The sequence below is a fragment of the Ochotona curzoniae genome, unplaced genomic scaffold (genome assembly GCF_017591425.1).
Source record: "Ochotona curzoniae isolate NIBS_2020 unplaced genomic scaffold, NIBS_Ocur_1.0 contig_2321, whole genome shotgun sequence".
NCBI classification, from domain to species: Eukaryota; Metazoa; Chordata; class Mammalia; order Lagomorpha; family Ochotonidae; genus Ochotona; species Ochotona curzoniae.
This window is the reverse complement of record NW_024465421.1, coordinates 612,901-625,447: the sequence shown is the minus strand read 5'-3', so window position 1 is coordinate 625,447 and position 12,547 is coordinate 612,901. Positions and strand designations below refer to the sequence as shown.

The window sequence follows — 12,547 nt, the reverse complement described above, 5'->3', positions numbered from 1 at the left end:
GGATTAGAACCGGTGCTCATATGGGATCCTGGGCACTCAAAACGAAGACTTTAGCCACTACGCTATCACTCTGGGCCTAATCTCTCTGGGTCTTTTCAGTCTGTTTACAAATTCCCCATAGAGATCTTATTGCTATGCGCAATTGGATCCAGCAGGCCTGAGCAGAAGGAAGCATTTCTAACTTCCAGGTGCCACTGGTGCTATGACCCACGGGAACAACACACTTCGTGTATTTATTTTTGAAAGATTTATGTATTTGAAAGGCAGAGAGAGAGAGAGAGAGAGAGAGAGAGAGAACAAAGTGGCTTTCTTTCTGCTGATTCACTCCTCAATTGGCCAACAGCAGAGGCTTGGCCAAGCCAAAGCGAGCAAGCAAGCACTCCATGCTGGCCTCCCACGTGAGGGGCAGGACTCCACACCCTGGAGCCAGCATCCTCTCACGTGCAACAGCAGGAAGTGCTAAGTGGCTGGGACTCGGATGAGGCACTTTGCAGCAAGATGCCAGCATCCCAAGCAGTGACTTAACCTTCTGTGCCACAAGGCCCATCCTAGAACCACGCTTTAAACATTAAGGGGCAGAGTGGACTCCCAATAACACCTACAATTGGTTCTGCATATCACAGCTTCTTTCCCAAATGTACACTCGCCTATGTGTCAGCCAAGATTCTTAGATCAGCATTCACGCACTCCCACTGGTTTGCACGGAAAACACACACACACACACACACACACACACACACACACACACACACACACACACACACACACGTTCCCAGGCATTGGGTAACTCAGAACCTCTGAGCTCCCAGGGACGGTGCCCAGACCATGTGGCAAAGCAATCTCTATGGTTGGGCCCTAAGCCAAAATACACCTAGGTCAAAGACATAAATCAACTACACACACTGCTGACGCCTGAACCAATGTCACGTGCGTGCCTGGAGCTCAGCCTCACAGCATTGCCAGCCCAAAGCTGGATGCCTCACTCATTGGTCTGCTGGAGCCTGCACCTTCTTATTCTTTCTGAAATTCTTCCTTCCTTCCTTCCTTCCTTCCTTCCTTTCACTTTTTTTTTTAAAAAAGATTTATTTATTTATTTATTGGAAAGGTGGATATACAGAGAGGAGGAGAGACAGAGAGAAAGATCTTCCGTCTGATGATTCACTCCCCAAGTGAGCACAACGGCCAATGCTATGCCGATCCGAAGCCAGGAGCCAGGAATTTCTTCCGGGTCTCCCACACGGGTGCAGGGTCCCAAGGCTTTGGGCTGTCCTTGACTGCTTTCCAGGCCACAGGAAGGGAGCTGGATGGGAAGTGGAGCTGCCGGGATTAGAACCGGCGCCCATATGGGATCCCGGAGCATTCAAGGTGAGGATTTTAGCCACTAGGCCACGCCGCTGGGCCCATTTCTTTCACTTTTGAGACTATTTTTATTGGAATGTCAGCCCTACAGAGATAAGGAGGTACAGTGTGAAAGATCTTCCATCTTTGATTCACACCCCAAGTGGCTGCAATGGCCAGAGCTGAGCCCATCTGAAGCCAGGAGCCAAAAGCTTCTTCCAGATCTTCCACACAGGGTCCCAAGGCTTTGGGCCATTCTCTACTGCTTTCCCAGGCGACAAGCAGGGAGCTGAATGGGAAGTGGAACAGCTGGGATTAGAACCTCTGCCCATATGAGATCCTGGCGCGTACAAGGCAAAGACTTTAGCCACCAAGCTACTGTGCCAGGCCCTTGTTCTTTGTTTCTCACCTCAACGTTCCACATCTGTGTGTTGGGTGTGTACAGACCAAGTTCACTTGACCATTCCTTATGTACAGTAGACTGAGAAAATATGTTTTCTGGTTTCTGCATGGGGGCATAGAATGGAGCAGGATTCATGCGGCAGAAAGTTCTCCAAAGTAGATAGCTTCCTTAGGAATTGTCTGACAAATATCCAATTCACAGTTACTTAAAAGAATCAACATAGCAGGGTCTGCGTTGCGGCACAGTGAATTAAGATTTGCTTGTAATGCCAGCATTTCACATCCGAGTCCCAGTTTGAGTCCTAGCTGCTCTACTTCCCATTCAGCTTTCTGATAATACACCTGCAAAGGCAACGGATGGTGGCCAAAGTTCTTGGGCCCCTGCCACCCATGTGGTACATCAGAATGGAGTTCCTGGCTCCTGGCTTCAGCCCCGGCCATCACTAGGCTGTTACGCCATTTAGAAGGTAGACCAACGAATGAAAGATCTGTCTTTGTCTTTCTGTCTCTCCCCTCTCTGTAGCTCTGCCTTTTAAAGAAATAAATGATGCTCCTTTCAGCAGCAGAACACACACTGAAACTAGAATGCTACAGAGAAAATTAGCATGGCCTCTGTGTAAGGATGACACGCAAATTTGTGAAGCATTCCATATTTTCCAGCTGCTGCTGAAAAATTATACTACAGCAATAATAGAGGGGAAAAGAGTGGAGGGGGAGGGGAATTGAGGGTATGGAGGAGGAAATCCGTGAGCCTATGGCTCTGCATCATGAACAACAAAATTGTTTTAAAAAGTGAATAAATAAGCAAACCATTAAAAATAAACTTAACGGCCAAGAAGAAATATATAAAGAATGAAAGTAATAGTAAGATTCTTCTTCCTGTATGGAAAAATACATCGTAAAATTGGAATAGCGTGTTGTAGAATAAAAAGAGACAAATCATTTTATATATACATACGTATATGCTATGTATTGTTAGGCTTGGAGGAGATTGGGAGAGAGAGACTTTTAGTTCAGGCAAAGAGTTTTATTAGTTAGGGGAGAGCGCCCTGATTGCTCCAGGCAGCAGGGGGTGCAGCAGGTGGGGTGATCACGTGAGGAGAATGGCGCCCAGCGTATACAGCATCGGGTCTAAACATTTTACACATCTGAGGCGTGGAGGATGGAGAAGGCAGCAGCTCCTCATCCTGTGTATGCGTGTGACGTGTAGCTGGGTGCCAGTCGTAGTGGATGTTGACCTTTAGCTCAGAGACAAGGTTAGGGTGATTCAGGATTCCATGCGTTCCTGGATGGGAGTTTGACTTTGGCAGGTATAGAGTCACTTCTGCTCTGCCCTTATTAAAAACATCCACAGATAGATTTGCGCATATGTATCTAGATGAAATGTCTAAAATGAAGATAAGGTACCAATTCTGCAAATAAATAAATAAATATACTATAATATATACATACATATATGCAAATAGATAACAATTTAGATATGAGACCTTCGATAAGGCCTCACACATTATGTGAAAATTAAATACGGACGAGGGCATGCTTTGTGGCACGGTGAAACTAAGCTACTGTTTAAGACACATTCATTCCCGTAAGAGAGTGCCTGGATTTGAATCCTGCCTCTGCTTCTGATTCAGCTTCCCGCTAATACACATCTGGGAACTAGAATTCCTGCCACCCACCTGGGAAACTTAGATACAAGTGCTGGCCCCTGGCTGTGGCCTCTCCTTGGCTGATGCAGACATTTGGGAAATGAACCAGCAAATAAAAATATCTCTTTCCCTGTCTGACTTGCAAATACACACACACGCACAAAAAAAGCACATGTAAGAATTAATAACAGGTGCATGAAAGATTTAAATTAGCTTTTAAAATTGACTAAAATACTCCAGGAAAATATTTTCAAATCCCCTGATGGAAAAGAACAAACTAAACTGAATAACTTCGAAACAACTCACAAGCAAAAAGTTGTATAACTTTACCTATGAGGATTTGCCTCATGTGCTCGCCAAACAGAATTAAAAGCGAACTACTAGGGAAAATCTGCAATAAATGTCACAGGTTCAAGTGTGCGTATCTTTAATACACAAAAATTCACACAAATTGATTTTACAACCACTAAGAACAGGTAAAGGCCCAAACCAGGTAATTCACCAAAAAGCAAATGCAAATTTACAATGAGATTTTAGCAATAAAATCAATGTTTTAAATGTATATATTTATTTATTTAATAAACAGAGTTGCAGAGAGAGAAGGAGAGACAGAGAGAGAGAGAGAGATTTTCCATCTGCTGATTTTGCTCCCTAAACAGCTGAAATGACCAAGGCTGAGCCAGGACAAAGTCAAGAGCCAGGAGTTTCTTTTGGGTCTCCCATATGGGTGGCAGAAACCCAAAACTCAGGCCATCTTCTGCTGGCTTTCCTAGGCTATTAGCACGGAGCTGGATCAGAAGTGGAGTCCTCAAGACTCACTCTTGCCCACGTGGAACACCAGTTGTTGCAAGCAGCAACTTTATCTGCTATGCCACAGCACCAGCTCTAACAAAATTTATTGCTTAGACCCCTGCACCTGGAAGAAGCTCCTGGCTCCTGGCTTTGGACTGGTGCAGCTCCAGGCATCGTGACCACTTGGGGAGTAAACCAGCAGATAGAAGATTGCTTTACCTTCTCTTCTATTTGTAACTAAGCCTTTAAGATAAATACATCTGAGAGACAGAGACAGAGAGAGAGAGAGAGAGAGAGAGAGAGAGAGAGAGAGAAGAGAGAGAGAAACTGGAAGCAAAAAAAAGAAAGAAAGAAAATAAAAAGAAATCAAGAGCCTGGGTTGGCCTCTTTGACATCATGTTGAAACAACTTGGGGTTAGGCCCTAGGTCTGAATGAGATCTTAAGTGAAGTCAGAATGGAGGGTCCAAGATCTATAAATTCTGAAACCCAAGAATCCTCCAGATGTTGCGCTCCCAGTTAGGAGCCTTGATCTCACTGTACTGGGTGCTCAGATGCCTCACCAAATGAATTCTTCATGAATTAACAAAATCTCTTGACATGTAGCAATGGAGAAGTGAGGCTTGGCCGTATGTCAGAGCGCAGGGGGAGAGGGGTCGTGTCATCCTCCGGAGGCAGATGCATCTCCTTGGCCTCTAAACTTGGAGAAGCGTGGTCTTTCTGGAAGTGACCAGAATGCTCCTCTCTTGCTTGGCGGGGAACCAGGGAGCTGCCCTTGTTTGTCTTTACACCCCGCATGGCGCACACCCTGCTCAAACTCCTACCACCGAATGCAGGCGCAGCTTTCCTACCGAGCTTGCCTAATCCCTCCGTGTCCTCGGGCAAGAATGGCTGGAAAAAGTGAGAGAGCGGGATTTCTTGGAGAGCAATCTGGCCTGCATCCCCATTAATGACTAAAATGTGTCCTCATGTGGCTATTCCCCAACAAAGAGCACATTCCTAAGCTATTTTAACTCATCACTTCAGCAATTCTAGAGCCTCTATTTCCAGTTCCTGAAACCCAGATCTTTTTTCTCCCGGAGGATCCAACTGAGATGCTGTTGACCAGAGGCCCTATAAACCACAAATAAATCTATTTGTATCTATATATCCATAGCTTTCCAACATTCACTATATATCATTATAAGCTAAAAATAGACAGTATAAGATACATTACAAAGTGATTTAACTTTGATTGAGGAAGTTTGGAATACAATAAAAACTTTACAATCTGTTTTAAGTTTAGTGGCCAGGACCTTGTTGGAGTTGTCAGGATAGCATTGAAATGATTGCCTTATAGACTTAAAAATTTTTTTAAATTTATTTTTATTGTAAAGTCAGATATACAGACAGGAGAGAGACAGAGAGGAAGATCTTCCATTCGATGGTTCACTACTCAAGTGGCTGCAGCTGTGCCGATCTGAAGACAGGAGCCCGGAGCTTCTTCTGGGTCTCTCATATGGGCGCAGAGTCCCAAGGCTTTGGACTGTCCTCGACTGCTTTCCCAGGCCACAAGCAGGGAGCTGGATGGGAAACAGGGCTGCAAGGATTAGAACCGTCACCCATATGGGATCCTGATGCATTCAAGGCAAGGAGTTTAGCCACTAGGCTATCATGCCAGGCTCGCCTTGTAGACTTTGAAGCAGCTTTTCCTGGTTGCCTCTCAAGAGTCACAGGACCGGGTGCTTTTGGGCTATCCCCAGAAGAAACTACAGGATCTTCTATTATTCAATGTCAGTTGATTTTCTGTTTCTTCATAAAGAAGCTTTCAAGTAACTAGTTCCAGTTTGATGAATATCTGACCCAAACGAACCATTCCCACTTGAATCTCAATCGCATTAAGTTTGTGAGTGTAATCTCTTTTGTTGGTGTATTTCCTGCCCCATTGGTTATTTAAGCAGCGACATCAATGGCTATACCAATAGTGGTAACAGTTGGCAGCTGTGCATCAAACTCACGAATCAGCCTGGTAAGAGATTAAAAAATAAAAAGTAAATATAACCTTTGAGAAGTACACTGGGTCTGATCTATGTATTGTATGAGAGCAAAGCCATTTGGGGGGATGTCTGCTACCTATTTCAGAGTTTCTGGTCTGAGTCCTGGCTGCTCCTTGATTGCAGGAAGCAGCAGAATGTCAGGGTCCCTTGGCCAGCAAGTCAACCCCAGACACTCGTTGTCGTTGTGGAACCTTTATTGTGGAGATGACACAGCAAAACCTGTGCGCAGCGGCTGCACAGTGGCCTCCATGCAGCCGCCGCGCAGCCGCCACATCGCGAGGCGTGCAGCAGCTACATCTTGGTGAGGTGCGCTCTCTCCCTCTCTCTCTCCAAGTCGCGCTCTCTCTCTCCCCTCCCCGGTTCTCTGGCTCCCTTGTATATTGGGTAACCCGGCCAATCAACGTAAAGGTCACCTGTGCACGCAGCAGGCAGGCCAATCATCACACAGATCACGTGCTGTCCACGCGCCATCCATGCACCCCTGGGCCAATCACAGCAGACTTCCTGAGACTTGTTTTTTCTACCACAGCAGGAAGCAGCAGTTTGTGGCCTGTCTGTCTAGGGTGTGGGCTGCAGGCTCTCTACAGCTCCCCACAGCAAAAGATGGCCCAAGTACTTGAGTTCCTACCACCGGTGTGGGAGACCCAGATGGAGCTCCTGGTTCCTGGTTTCAGCCTGACCCTGCTCCTGCTGTTGCAGCCATGTGGGGAGTGAACCAGCAAATGGAAGATCTCTATCTTCATTTCAATTAAATAAATATTTTTTAAAGAACCCTGTGACCCTTGAAGTTTTGTTTTTTCTTATTTAAAAAAAAAAGGGGGGGGGAGTTGCATCCAAGCCAAGCCTCTCTCCCCCAAGAAATGCAGCCCAGACAACTTTGCAAAGCAGCAAAATTTATTGAGGAGGCAGGAGGTAAAGGGACCAACCACCTGGGGTCAGCTCTCCTTTCCCTCAGGGAGTGATCCCGAGGGGAGAGTTAGATGGGTTTTTGTAGAAAGAATGCGTTATACAACCATGGGAACCAGGTGAGTTGGTCAGCCAGAGAAGGTTGCCATGGGAACCATGGGTGGGCTCTAGCAAGCACTGGAAGCTGCCATGGGGACAATCGGTGGGCCTGAGCAGCCACAGGAAGCAGTCATATCAACAACGAGGGAATAAATCATACAATATTGATTCCCGGAACCCATGATTACTGGCAGGACATGTTATTCCTTGTGATTTGGCTCAAACAGCAGCCAACTGGCAAGGTATTTTGTACAGAAGAATAAAAAGCAGTTAGCAAATGTATGCAGGCCTGGACCCAAGTGACTCCATTTTGTGACCGGAATTTACAGAAGGATTTATTTTGATTGCCGTCCTTGACTGCTTTCCCAGGGCACAGGCAAGGAGCTGGATGGGAAGTGGAGCTGCCGGGGTTAGAACCGGTGCCCATATGGGATCCTGGCACGTTCAAGGCGAGGACTTTAGCCGCTAGGCCACACCGCCGGGCCCCAGAAGCTTATTTTTAAAAAAGACTTGAACTTAACAAAGTTGAGAACTATCTTCATATAAAACATGTCCCTTCCCATAACCGTAGTATCCACAAAGTTCTTCCCTCTAATATCGTCCGAATTCAGAACCTTACACGCTACTCCCTGCCTCATGAGACAGGATTATCATCAAGAAAGGTTGTTGGGGTGGGTAGTGTTTGTATTACTTTTTTGTTGTTGTTGCACATATTTGTTATTTTTTAATGAAAAGAATATCAGCCAATATCCACTTTAAAACAGACCCATAGTATTAATAAATGTTTTATGATAGATCTAGTGCGGTAGCCTAGTGGCTAAAGTCCTAGTGTCGAATGCACTGGATTCCCATATGGGCGCTGGTTCTAATCCCGGCAGCTCCGCTTTGCATTCAGCTCCCTGATTGTGGTCTGGGAAGGCAGTCCACAACGGTCCAAAGCCTTGGGATTTGGGACCCTGAACCTGTGTGGGAGGTTCCTGAAAGAGATTCCTGGCTCCTGGTTTCAGATCAGCTCAGTTCCAGCCATGGCGGCTGCCTGGGGAATGAATCAACAGGTGAAAAATTTTGCTCTCTGTGTATATCTGACTTTCCGATAAAAACTAATAAATCTTAAAAACATGTTTTAAAGACAAAGTCACATAGGTAGCATCTAACTAGGTAAAGCATTTCTCTCCACTTGGCAAGAGGAGGGGAATATTTCGACATCTGAATTTACGCAGCATTTGCGAATTAGGCCTGCAATAGCAGCATAATGGGATCATCTTGATAACAAATAGGATAATTAAATTCTAATCAAAGTGTGGAGTCCACACATAAAGATAAGACACGTGCTCATACTTGCTAAATCCTACAGGAGACGGATGGTGAGAGTTCCTCTTGCTGACTTATCTGTTCCAAACTGAGGCTACAGATTTCCTGCAGATAACAGAAAGAAAAAGGCATCTTCCAGTTGTCCACCTGTGTTGGCACAGGTTCTATCTTAGGGGCACTGCGGAGTGCAGAGCACAGCCTAGCAAACTTGCTACAGCCAAGTGCCCAGGCTGACTTAGCCAAAATATTCAGAAAAAGAAAAAGAAAAAAAAAAAACCCTTAAGTAACTTTATTAGTTAGGCATTCCACTGAGATGAACTTTAAACACGATTTGTTATAAGGAATGATGGGCTGTCATTTGGAAATCATTGCAAGAAAGGCAGGGGGCCCCAGGAATTCCTTGAGGCCAGACTCAAATATCACCAGGCTCCGGTTCCCTTCTCTCTGCCTCTCAGTCTTGTGTTCGCTCGCTCTCTGATCTTTGGCCCTTTTTGCCCCCACCTCAGCCACACATCTGTTTCCTGTGGTCCATCTGCAATCTGAAACATGACCACAGGGAGAAATTTTTTTCAAATTCTTATGTATTTGTTTTTATCTTATTTGAAACGCAGAGACAGAGGTAGATTTAGAAAGAGACAGAAAGAGAGGTGAAGAGATTGTCCACTTCCGGGTTTAGCCCCCTAATGCCTGCAGCATCCAAGGCTGGGTGAGAGTAAAGCCGGGATTTCTTAAACTCAATCCAGGTCTCCCACATAGGTGGCAGGGCCCCACACACTTGAGCCATCACCAACTGCCCAGGCACTCTGATGTGGGACTGAGCCTTCTGCAACAACCACCTCATCAGTGCAAGGAATGCCTCCCGTTGCAGCTCATACATTATAACCTCTGATACCACAGAAACGCTGGCTCCACTCTTTACAAACATTACCCAAAACTCTGTAAGTTGGCAGCGCTCTTTTTAAAAAGATTTTGTTTTTATTTAGAAGAGTAACAGAGGACCCTGCATGACAGCCTATAGGCTGACTCTTCGCCTTGCATGCACCAAGATCCCATATGGGTGCCTGTATCCCGGCAGCTCCATTTCCCATCCAGCTCCCTGCTTGTGTCCTGGGAAAGCAGTCAAGGACGGCCCAAAGCCTTGGGACCCTGCACCCGTGTGGGAAACCTGGAAGAGGTTCCTGGCTTCTAGCTTTGGATCAGCTCAGCTCTGGCGGCTACTTGGGGAGTGAACCAGACAGACTCTGTCGCTCCTTATCTCTGTAAATCTGACTTTCCAATAAAAAGAAATGAATCTTTAAGAAATAAAAATAGAAAAGAGTAACAGAAAGAAGAGACATGGATCTGCTGGTTCACTCCCCAAATGGCTGCAAAGGTCAGAGCTGAACCAAGCCAAAACTGAAAGGTTTTTCTGGATCTGACATGTGTGTAGAAGCCCAAAGACTCAAGGCATCTTCTGAAGTTTCTCCAGACCACGAACAAGGAGCTGGGTTGAAAGTGGAGCAGATGGGACATGACCTTATTCCCATATTGGATGGCAATGCTACAGGTGGGGACTTAGCGTCCTAAACCACTGTGCTGGCACAGACTTGACATTTTTGGAAGCAGCTTGGCATGGATGCCTCCTCTGGAATCAGCTGTGGCCCGCAAGGTTAACTTGAAGGTAGGACTCGCTCTGGAGGGTCAGTGTGACAGTCAGATATTCCAATACACCAACATTCCCAACAATCTGATGTCTTTATTTATTTAGTTATTTCTTTATTTTTCACATTCACATGTATATCTGAGTCTGGAGAAATAGACCATGTTCATGGATTCTAGCACTGACGCTTGTAACATGCAAGTCTCCCCAAATGGATTTGTTGATTCTTTTCAATCCCTATTAAAACCTCAACAGTTTTCTGAATTTTTAAATTTTACTTCTTTTTATTACTATTATTTTATGATATAGTTCCATAGGCTCTGGGATTTCCCTTATCCCATCCCCAATTTCCTCCCCCCTCACTGAGTTGTCCTATATCATTATTACAGGATAGTTCTTCATACACAGTGGTATGTCCATCATTACGGGCAAGGACAATGGCAGAGTCCAGCATCCTATTGTCAAGATATAGTAAACAGTTTCATTGGGAGTCCATCTTTGGTCTGGAAGTAGAAATATACTGCATTGTATCCTCACATCTGGATATGATAGTCTCCATTACATAATCACTGTATATCCCCTTAAATGAAAAGCCATAAAACAAAATTAACAGGAAGAAAAAAGAATCTTCTTGAAGAAAATGCTGCGGCTGTCATTGAAGAATTTAATCAGAAGAAAGTGTTTGAAGAGGTGAAACTAACAAAAAAAAATTAAAATCCATGAGATATAGTTTCTACTCATCTTTGTTGGTGAAATGTGCCTCCTGTAGCCAACAAATAGATGGGTTTTATGGTTTTTTTTAAAAAAAGATTTATTAATTTTTATTACAAAGTCAGATATACAGAGAGGAGAAGAGACAGAGAGGAAGATCTTCCGTGCGACGGTTCAATCCCTAAGCTTGCGCAATGGCTGGTGCCGTGCTGATCCGGAGCCAGGAGCCAGGAATTTCCTCCAGGTCTCCCACATGGGTGCAGGGTCCCAAGGCTTTGGGCCATCCTCGATTGCTTTCCCAGATCACAAGCAAGGAGCTGGATGGGAAGTGGAGATGCCAGGATTAGAACCGGCACCCACATGGGATCCTGGTGCATTCAAGGTGAGGACTTTAGCCATTAGGCCAAAAGTGCCGGGCCCAGGTTTTATGTTTTTAATCCAGTCTACTAATCTATGATATTTGCTTGATGAGTTGAAGCCATTTACATTCAGAGTTAATACAAATGGGTGGTAACTTGGTCCTGTCATTTAGCAATGGGTTGTTCATTGATTTAGTCTTCTGCTGTGATTTTACTGGGATCTTCTTCATGTTTTCATTTTATTTTGGTGTGTGCTATTTTTTTTTTTTCTCTGTCAAGAGAACATCTTGGGCTCGGCGGCGTGGCCTAGAGGCTAAACTCCTTGCCTTGAACGCACCAGGATCCCGTATAGGCACAGGTTCTAATCCCAGCAGCTCCACTTTCCATCCAGCTCCTGCTTGTGGCCTGGGAAAGCAGTCAAGGACGGCCCAAAACTTTGGGACTCTGCACCCGCGTGGGAGACCTGGAGAAAGTTCCTGGATCCTGGCTTCGGATCGGCATAGCATCAGCCGTTGCGCTCACTTGGGGAATGTATCATCGGACAGAAGATCTTCCTCTCTGTCTCGTCTCCTCTCTGTATATCTGGCATTCCAATAAATAAATAAATCTTTTTTTTTTTTTTAAAAAAAAAGAGAGAACATCTTTAAGTATCCTTTGTAGAGTGAGTTTGGAATTGGCATATTCTTTTAACTTTTTTTTTTTTTACTGTGGGAGAATTTTGTTTCATTTTCAAAGACAAAGGAAAGTTTTGCTGGGTATGTTATCCTGGGCCGACAATTTTTTGCTTTTAGAATCTGGAATATGTCACTCCATTCTCTTCTGGCCTGTAGAGTTTCCTGTGAGAGGTCTCCTGTGAGTTTAATTGGCATTCCTTTATATGTCAATTGATTTCTTTCACATGCACATTTAAGGATCTTTTCGTTATGTTCAATCAAAGAGAGCTTGATTATCATGTGTCATGGTGAAAAACGCTTTTGATCAAGCCTGTTGGGAGTTCTGTGCCCCTCCTGGAAGTTGTTTCCCAATTCTTTCTCTAGATTAGGGAAATTTTCCCTTATTTCATTGAATACATTTGCAAACTCAGCTTCTCTTTCTGTACCTTCTGTGACTCCCAAACTCTTATATTTGTCCTTTTAATAGTCTCTTTCAGTTCTTGATTACTATTTTTAGCCTGATCCAGCTCTGCTTCCATCTTTTTGTTTTTTTCCCCCTGATGGCAGGAAATATCTTCCAATTCTAAGATTCTTTGTTCTGCTTGCTTCATTCTATTTTGGAGACTCTCCATTGTACTTTTGGTTTGCACCACT

The 12,547-nt window shown here is 44.7% G+C and overlaps 1 non-coding gene across 1 annotated transcript; it reads left to right on the top strand.

Annotated features, from left to right (window-relative positions):
- Positions 1-2,289: 2,289 nt before the first annotated feature.
- Positions 2,290-2,397, top strand: LOC121152092. Its single transcript, XR_005883226.1, has one exon. It is a non-coding gene; the product is annotated as a U6 spliceosomal RNA (small nuclear RNA).
- The last annotated feature ends 10,150 nt before the right edge of the window (positions 2,398-12,547 follow it).